General features: G+C 48.2%; 1 pseudogene; it reads right to left on the minus strand.

The window, feature by feature from the left end:
• Positions 1–214: 214 nt before the first annotated feature.
• On the minus strand, positions 215–314 carry LOC116097238 (annotated as a pseudogene).
• Positions 315–7,615: the final 7,301 nt, after the last annotated feature.

A 7,615-nucleotide genomic window follows, 5' to 3' on the forward strand; every position in this document is an offset into this window, starting at 1 on the left:
TGCCCAGACAATTGTTAAAATTCTCTTAATATACATTTCATTTTTAAATAGCATTTTATTTATTTGTTTGTTGGTGTGTGCCTATGTGTGTCTGTCATGGCACACGTGTAAAGGTGAGGGGACAACTTTTAGGGATCAGTTCTCTCCTTCTACTATGTGGGTCCCGGGATCGAGTTCAGGCAGTTAGGCTTGGCAACAAGTGCCCTTGCCTTTTTAAAATATGGAATGATTCATGAATTTGCACGTCATTCTGCACAGGGGCTACGCTAATCTCTGTATTGTTTCAATCTTATTATATGTGCCAATGCCAGCACCAAATAGGCCAACTTTAATCTGCTCTTCTATGTATATTTATTTGTTTTTGAAATGAAAATAACATATCAAAAATTTCCCTTTACTGAAAAAAAAACCCTCAAAATCAGAAAATATAATTCAATACCCCAATTACTACTGCCCACCCAAGCTACCTAATCTTCCCTGCACCTGCTCAAGTTGTCATATTTTGATCTTCAGGCTGCTGAGGCCCACGACTTGAGACCTACTGGTGCTTCTTTGGGTCAAATCCAAAAGCAGAAATACATCAAAGTCATTCACGCGCACGCGAGTTGCACGGATTCCTTCTCAAGGACTAGTGACAGGGTTAGGCAGGGAAGCGAAGTTAGATATTCAAGAAGAGAGATGCTGCCTGAGCCATACACCCTTCTTACCCTATTCAAACGCACTGTCCTCCAGCCTGTCTTTCACAAGTCTCAACACACCCCAATAAGCAGGAAAGTACAGTGTAGTATGTTTGCCTCAGTCACCTCTACCACAGTGGACACTCTTCTAGCATTCTCGGGATGGTTCCATCTTCGACGTACGTAAAAGCTACAGGTACATCTGAAGGATTCAGTTCTTGCTTTCCTCTGATCTCCTCCCAGATCATTATCAGTCTTCTTACAACTCTCAAGACAAGGTCTTGCGTAGCTCAGGTTGGCCTTGAACTCTATGTATCTGAGGATGACCCTACACTCCTAATCCCCCTGCCTTTACCTCTCAAATGCAGGGATTACAGGTGCTTGCTCCGTGCTTGGCAACCAGTATTTCTTAAAGTTCTTTAAACCTGGTAATACCTGCTGTTGAAAAGGGACCTCGTGACTCACTGCTTAAGAGCGCTCACTGCTCTTGCAGAGGAGCAAGATTTGGCTCCTAGCGCCAACATTAGGGGCCCCACAACAGTTACAATTCCAGCTCTAGGGAACTTAGTGCTGTCTTCTGGACTCCACAAGCATCTGCAACTATGTGCATATACCTACACACACACACACACACACACACACACACACATACGCACACTATACACAGGCACATACACACACGCACATACATACACACACACATATACACCCACATGCACACACACACACAACTAAGAATAAAGTAATTTTTTTAGCTGGAGAGATGACTCAGCCATTAAGAGTACTTGTTACTCTTACAAGGACCTGAGTTTCCATTCCCAGCTCCCACTCAATCATCTGTAATTCTAGGTCCAGGGGATCCAATGGCCTCTTCTGGCTTTCAAGGGCACCAGACAAACACAGGATTGTAGACATACAGGTAGGTAAAACAAAACAAAACACTTATACTCTTAAAAATAAACAATATTTTTAAATAAAGTAATTAAACATTTTTGAGTAATTTTTTTCTCAATTTTTGTCAGCTGGTTTTTCTATGTCAGTAACAATATTGGGACTCTTCTTCATCTGTCTGTGTCATGTTCTGTGCCCCGCTCCCCCCCCCCCCCCCCCCCCCCCCCCCCCCCCCCATGGCTGACAGGACCTGCTTTCATATGGTAACTCTGCTCTCCTTTGCTCTTCATTCCCATCCCTGAGGTCCCTGCTTGGTTTCCCAGGAAAGACTCAGATTCCCTGGGAACAAACAACTGAAGGCAGCTGAGTACAGAAAGATTTGGTGATCAGAGCCTGGAGCAGCCTAAAGGGCCAGTGTACTCAGAGACTGAGGCTCGCCAGCTCCAGTCTCCACACAGTGGGGCTGCTCCACACAGTGGGGCAGACACACGCGGGTCTGTGCCTGCAGGACCAAGTGTGGGCTGCAAAAAGCTCATTCACTTCTTCATCCAACTGACTGCCACCAAAGGCCCACATACTCTAGGCTCCGCTGTGGATCATGGATGGCCGTGGGGTGGGGGAGGGGAGGGAGTAAGCTGGATCACATTTCTGCTGATCTGAAATTCATTTCCAGCCAAGGGCTGGGGGCAGACAGTAAACCTAGACCGTGTATAAGTTCAGATGTTGTAACACTAAGGGCTAGACCTCCTAGGTGGGGATTTCCTCACAGGTTCAAGGTTGAACTGATGGCACGCAGCACAGGTGAGAAGTCACCTTCCAGGGCTCCCTTGGGGGCTGTGCTGGCTGCCCACATGGAGAGTTCAACCCACAGCTAGACCGCAGGAGGCCAGGCCTCTCTGGACTGGATTCTCAGGCCAGGACCTTAGGGACAGGAAGCAGGTGTGTGGTTGGATAAGGACAGAACAAAAATAGAGCTTCAGATGGTGAGGGAAGATGAGTGAGGGCCTAGAATCAGACAGCGGGGTGGGGAGCAAGTTCGAAAGCAAGGGGTTCAGGGTAGATACTGTGGACCCAGAGAACGGTCCATGGGATGGATAGGTCTCAAACCAACCCTGACCATGGTTCCTGGGATCTTAGCTTCCAGAATCACTGTGTGGTGGTGGATTTTTTTTTTTTTTTAGGTTTGTTTTCAGTACTGAGGATTGAGCCTAGGGTCTTATACGCAGTAAGTTCTCTACCACAAAACTACATTTACAGAGATTTCCAGTATTTTTCGCTTTGAGATAGGTAAGTTTCCTAGGCTGGCCTTGAACTCAGTCTATACCTTAGCCAGGCCTTGAACTTGTAATCCTCCTGTCCCAGTCTCCCAAGTAGCTGAGATTATAGGGCTGCACCACCAGATCTACCCATAGAACCAGTTCTTCTTAAATTTCGCTTACAGTGTGATTCTATGCATTATTATTATTGTGTGTGATGTCAGGGGATGGGGAGAGGTGTGCTTGTGCCACAGCACGGGTGTGGAGGTCAGGGGACAACTTTGTGGAACTGCTTCTCTCTTTGTCTCTCTAGGTGGGTTCTGAGGATCAAACTCAAGCCATTAAGCTTGTGTAGCAAGCTCTCTACCCACTGGGCCATCTTGCCAGCCCTGAGAATCAGTTCTGCTATCAGCTCAGAAGGTGGGTGCTTTGGGAAATGTGTGGAGGGCAGATTCTGAGGCAGCATCCCACGTTGGAATGGGCTCCTGATGTCTGCGGCACTTACAGAGTGGGCAGGTGGTACGGGGCTGCATGGAGGGACAGGGCAGAACCGCCCATGGGGGACACAAGCTTCAGCACCAGGGCCTCTCTGTGAGTGGTGAGGAGGCTGAGTCAGTCTTCTCACCCCTCCCAGAGGCCCTTGTCCTTGCTTTCCCTCACTGCCCACATCTGGGCCTCTTGCCTCTCACCCCCACTCCAGTATGTACAGTACGCCCATCAGTAGGGGCACACAGGCAGACCAGAGCCCCCAACCCCAGCTTCTGCTTGAAACCTCTAGCAATCTGGATGCCCACTCTCTTCTTCCCCCAAAGACTTGAAAGCAGCAGATAGTTTGCCCTGTGAATTTGGCTGTTAGAGTCGCTCTGGGTTTGTGCAGCGACACACAGTGCTCCTCAGTGGAGCACTCTGAGTGCTTGCGGGCCCCGCCAGCCCTGAGCTGATAGCCACTGGGCCTCAAGTTTACCCCCCCGCTTAGAGGGAGACATGGCAAAGGGGGTTTGTACACTGAGTGCACACCTTCTGGGCATTATATTAACACCTCTCCTCAGGGCTTGGGAACATAGCACAGTTGCTAGAGTGCTTGCCTAGCATGGTGAGGTCCTGTTTGGTTTAGCACTGTATACGTTGGGCATGGTGGCATATACACTCAGGAGGTGGAGACAGGAGGATTAGGAATGATCCAGGTAGTTTTAATTACAAAGGCAATTTGAGACCAGCCTGGGCTAAATGAGAACCAGTCTTAGAAAGAAAGAAGGAAAGAAAGAAAGAAAGAAAGAAAGAAAAGAAGGAAGGAAGAGAGAAAGAAAGAAAGAGAGAAAGATAGAAAGAAAGAACCTTTCCCCAGAGGCGTTGGTAGGCGGAGGGTACCCAGGGGATCTGAGTGCTTTCTGGACAGGGTCAGAATTGACAAGAACAGTGAATTTATAATCTCATTGCTGTTTGTCCGTGAGTGGGTCATGTGGTTTCTCTGAACTGGTTTCTTCAAAGACAACGGACAGCAATCTTTGTTTCTCCTTTTCTCAAGAACACAGGGGAGAGATGGAGCAGGTGCCCAGCAGAGCATCCCAGCTCCCAAGCCCACGGTGTTGCTGAGTTCTGCAGTTCCATTCAGCAAGCCTGAGGTCTTTCTTCTTCTCGGTGGAAAGAGGACTTGGGTTTGGACTCTGTTACATTGCCCAGACTCCCGGACCTGGCAGGCTGGTCTGAGTGACCCCTAGGGTCAACCGGACTCAGTCCAGGAATGCAGCCCTAGCTGCTAGCCTGCCAGTCTGGCCCTTTTGCGCTTATCAGCACCATATTTGATCAGGATGGGTACCAGCCACCCCTGACCCCCCTCAGAAAACAAGAAAACATGTTTTGTCAGTGGCAGGGTGGAGTGGGGTGGCCTCTCTGGCTCCAGGCTCCCCCCAACCCCCTTCCACAGTGGGCCTACCAGTGGGGCAGGCAGCCTGTTATTGTTGGAATGGAGAGCTGGCTCACTGGCCGCATGTTTCCTCCAGCTGTCCAAGCAGGGAGAGCTGGGGAGGAAACCCTCAGTCCCGTCCACGGGCCTCAGACAAACCCTCTGTCACAACAAGGGAACAATGGCTTGGATGGGCTGGTGGTTGGATGGAAGGGTAGCCCCTCTGCTTTCTGTTTCCACAGTCTAGAGACAGGTTGTAGGGGTGAGAGCAGGGACCACTCTTCCCTTGCCTCCCCCATCCCATGTCTTGTTTTCCACCGGGTCGGGCACACTGTCTCCCATCTCAGGGGCCAAGGAAAACAGCAGGCTCAGGAAGCATGTCTGGTCTGGGGTTCTGCAGCCCTGGGTAGCAGCAGGGCTGGGGGAGGGGACTAGAGAGGGCCTGGTACTGTAGGGCTCCAATCTGCACAGGGTTGGGAACCCAGCAGTCACCGGTCTGTGTCCCCTTAAAAACCTTGAGGACTTTGTCCTTCTATGTCTCTGTGTCTTCAGTCCTAGCATGTGGCCAAGCCTGGAACAGGTGTCTGGAACAACTTGTTCAATACATCAAGGAGAGGTCAAACAGAAGGGGCATCTTCTAGCTCTGCAGCCTGGTAACTGTGTGACTTTCAGCAGGTCACAACGTAGCCTGTCTAAACCTTACTTTTCTCATCTATAGACTACACACTTCATAGAACTGTTGCGCAAATGAAAGGTTTTTGGGCGTTTTGACCTCTTCTGGGGGGGGGTAGATGATGCCATAAATCCATCAGATTTTAAACTAGGGTCTGTACATGGTTGTTGATGGTGGTGGGTTATTGTCAATGTGTGTTTTGGACCAAGTGGCCACAGCACTTCCAAAGAATTTTTTCTATAGGTTTTTCTGTTGTTGCTTGACTTTGAGGCAGGGCTTCAAGTTGTCCAGGCTAGCCCCAAACTTGGTTTGTAGAGGAGGATGACCCTGAGCGTTTTAATACCTCTACTTCTACCCCTAAGGTCTAAAGTTCATATCTGTGGGTGCAAAAGGGAGGGGTGCGTGTATGCCAATGGTGTTGTAGCTGGGAAGTGCCTCTCTCTGCCTGCTCCCAACTTTTGTGTGGTAAGCAAACATGTGGCCTGTCAGCTCTGAGAATCCTGGGAAAAGGAGGATAGTTTAGAGGCTCATGTGTGTCAGAGGCTGTATGGGCTACAGAGGGAGCCGGATATATACTTATTCCCTAGCTCTGTCTTCACACGAATACTGTGAGGAACACATTCTTACACTATCTTAGAGATGGCGACATTGAGCTCTAGAGATGGAATCACATGGCCAATGTCACAGAACTGGAAATTCTTATTTTATTTTAAAATTTATTTAAATTTTATTTTACACATGTGTCTTAGGGTTTCATTTCGGTTTATAGACACCATGACCAAGTCACCTTTTCTAAAGAAGAACATTTAATTGGGGCTGGCTTACAGTTTCAGAGGTTCAGTCCATTCTCATCCTGGCGGGAAGCACGGCAGCATCCAGGCAGATGTGGTGCTAGAGGAGAGCCAAGAGTTCTGCATGTTGATAGGAAGGCAACCAGGAGAGACTGTGTCCCTCAGGGGGCAGAACTCCAGCACTAGGAGCCCTCAAAGCCCACCCCTACAGTGATAAAGTTCCTCTAACAAGGCCACACCTATTCCAACAAGGTCATATCTCCTAATAGTAGCATTCCCATAGGCCAAGCATATTCAAACCACCACAGTATGTGTATGTGTATATGTCTCTGTGTACATATGCCACACATGTATGGATTCCCACAGAGATCAAAAGAGGACATCAGATCCCCTGGCATTGGAGTTACATTCTATTGTAAGTTGCCTGACATGGGTATTAGGAACTGAACTTGAGTTCTTTGTCCTGTAAACAAGTCTAGGCTCAGACTGTAGCGGGAAGTAAATAAAGATGGAGGTTCACTCACAAGGCCAACAATAGAAAGAGAAGTGTTGGAACATGGGTCTGACACACACTAGAGCTTTAGGGAGTAGAGCTCAGAGAGCAGCATTGTGGGTGAGCATGCTCATGCGTCCATTGAGCTAGATACACCAACACAACAGCAATGGCAACAAAAACCCAGACCTTGCCACAATGGATCAAAATGCAGAGAGATTGTATGCTACTCAGTCCCAATGGCTACATCTATGCACAACTCTTCTTCCTAAGGCTCAGGGATAACTGTAGTAGAGGGGGCCAAAAGAAGTTTGCTGTGAGAGCGTGTCTCCTAGAAATGTCAGACACCCATGATGTCTCAGTAACATGGCTGCCTAAAGAAGGCCCAAACATGGATGATACCAATAGACATGCTAACACAAAACACACATGCGTTTACAAAGCCTCAACCTTAGACAAGGAATTACAGGCAACCAATGCATGCTGAAAGAGGGAGGAACGGTCTTCCCCAGGAAAGATCTCCCCAAATCGGCCAGTCCTGAATCATATGCACCCAAGTAACATCATATGGACTGACTGAGGTTGTATTTATAGATTTAGAGGTGTGTGTGTGTGTGTGTGTGTGTGTGTGTGTGCATGCGCGAGTGTGTGTTAAACAATGATTACATAAAGAAGGGGCCCTGGATTTGAAGCTTGAGAGAAGAGATGTGAGAGAGCAATGGGAGGGGATGGAGAGAGAAAAAAGAAGGAGGAAATTACATAATTATATTAATTTTTAAAAGTTATTATTAAAAAGAACAAAACAGCCATCCAACACCCCATGGCCTAACATGATGCAGATTTGGTTTTGGCTTATTTCTCTGTGCAGGGCAATGGTGACAGCCATGCTTCATCCATACATTCAGGGACCCAGGTTCCTCCGTTATCTTCC

The sequence above is a fragment of the Mastomys coucha genome, unplaced genomic scaffold (assembly GCF_008632895.1).
Source record: "Mastomys coucha isolate ucsf_1 unplaced genomic scaffold, UCSF_Mcou_1 pScaffold18, whole genome shotgun sequence".
Taxonomy (NCBI): Eukaryota; Metazoa; Chordata; class Mammalia; order Rodentia; family Muridae; genus Mastomys; species Mastomys coucha.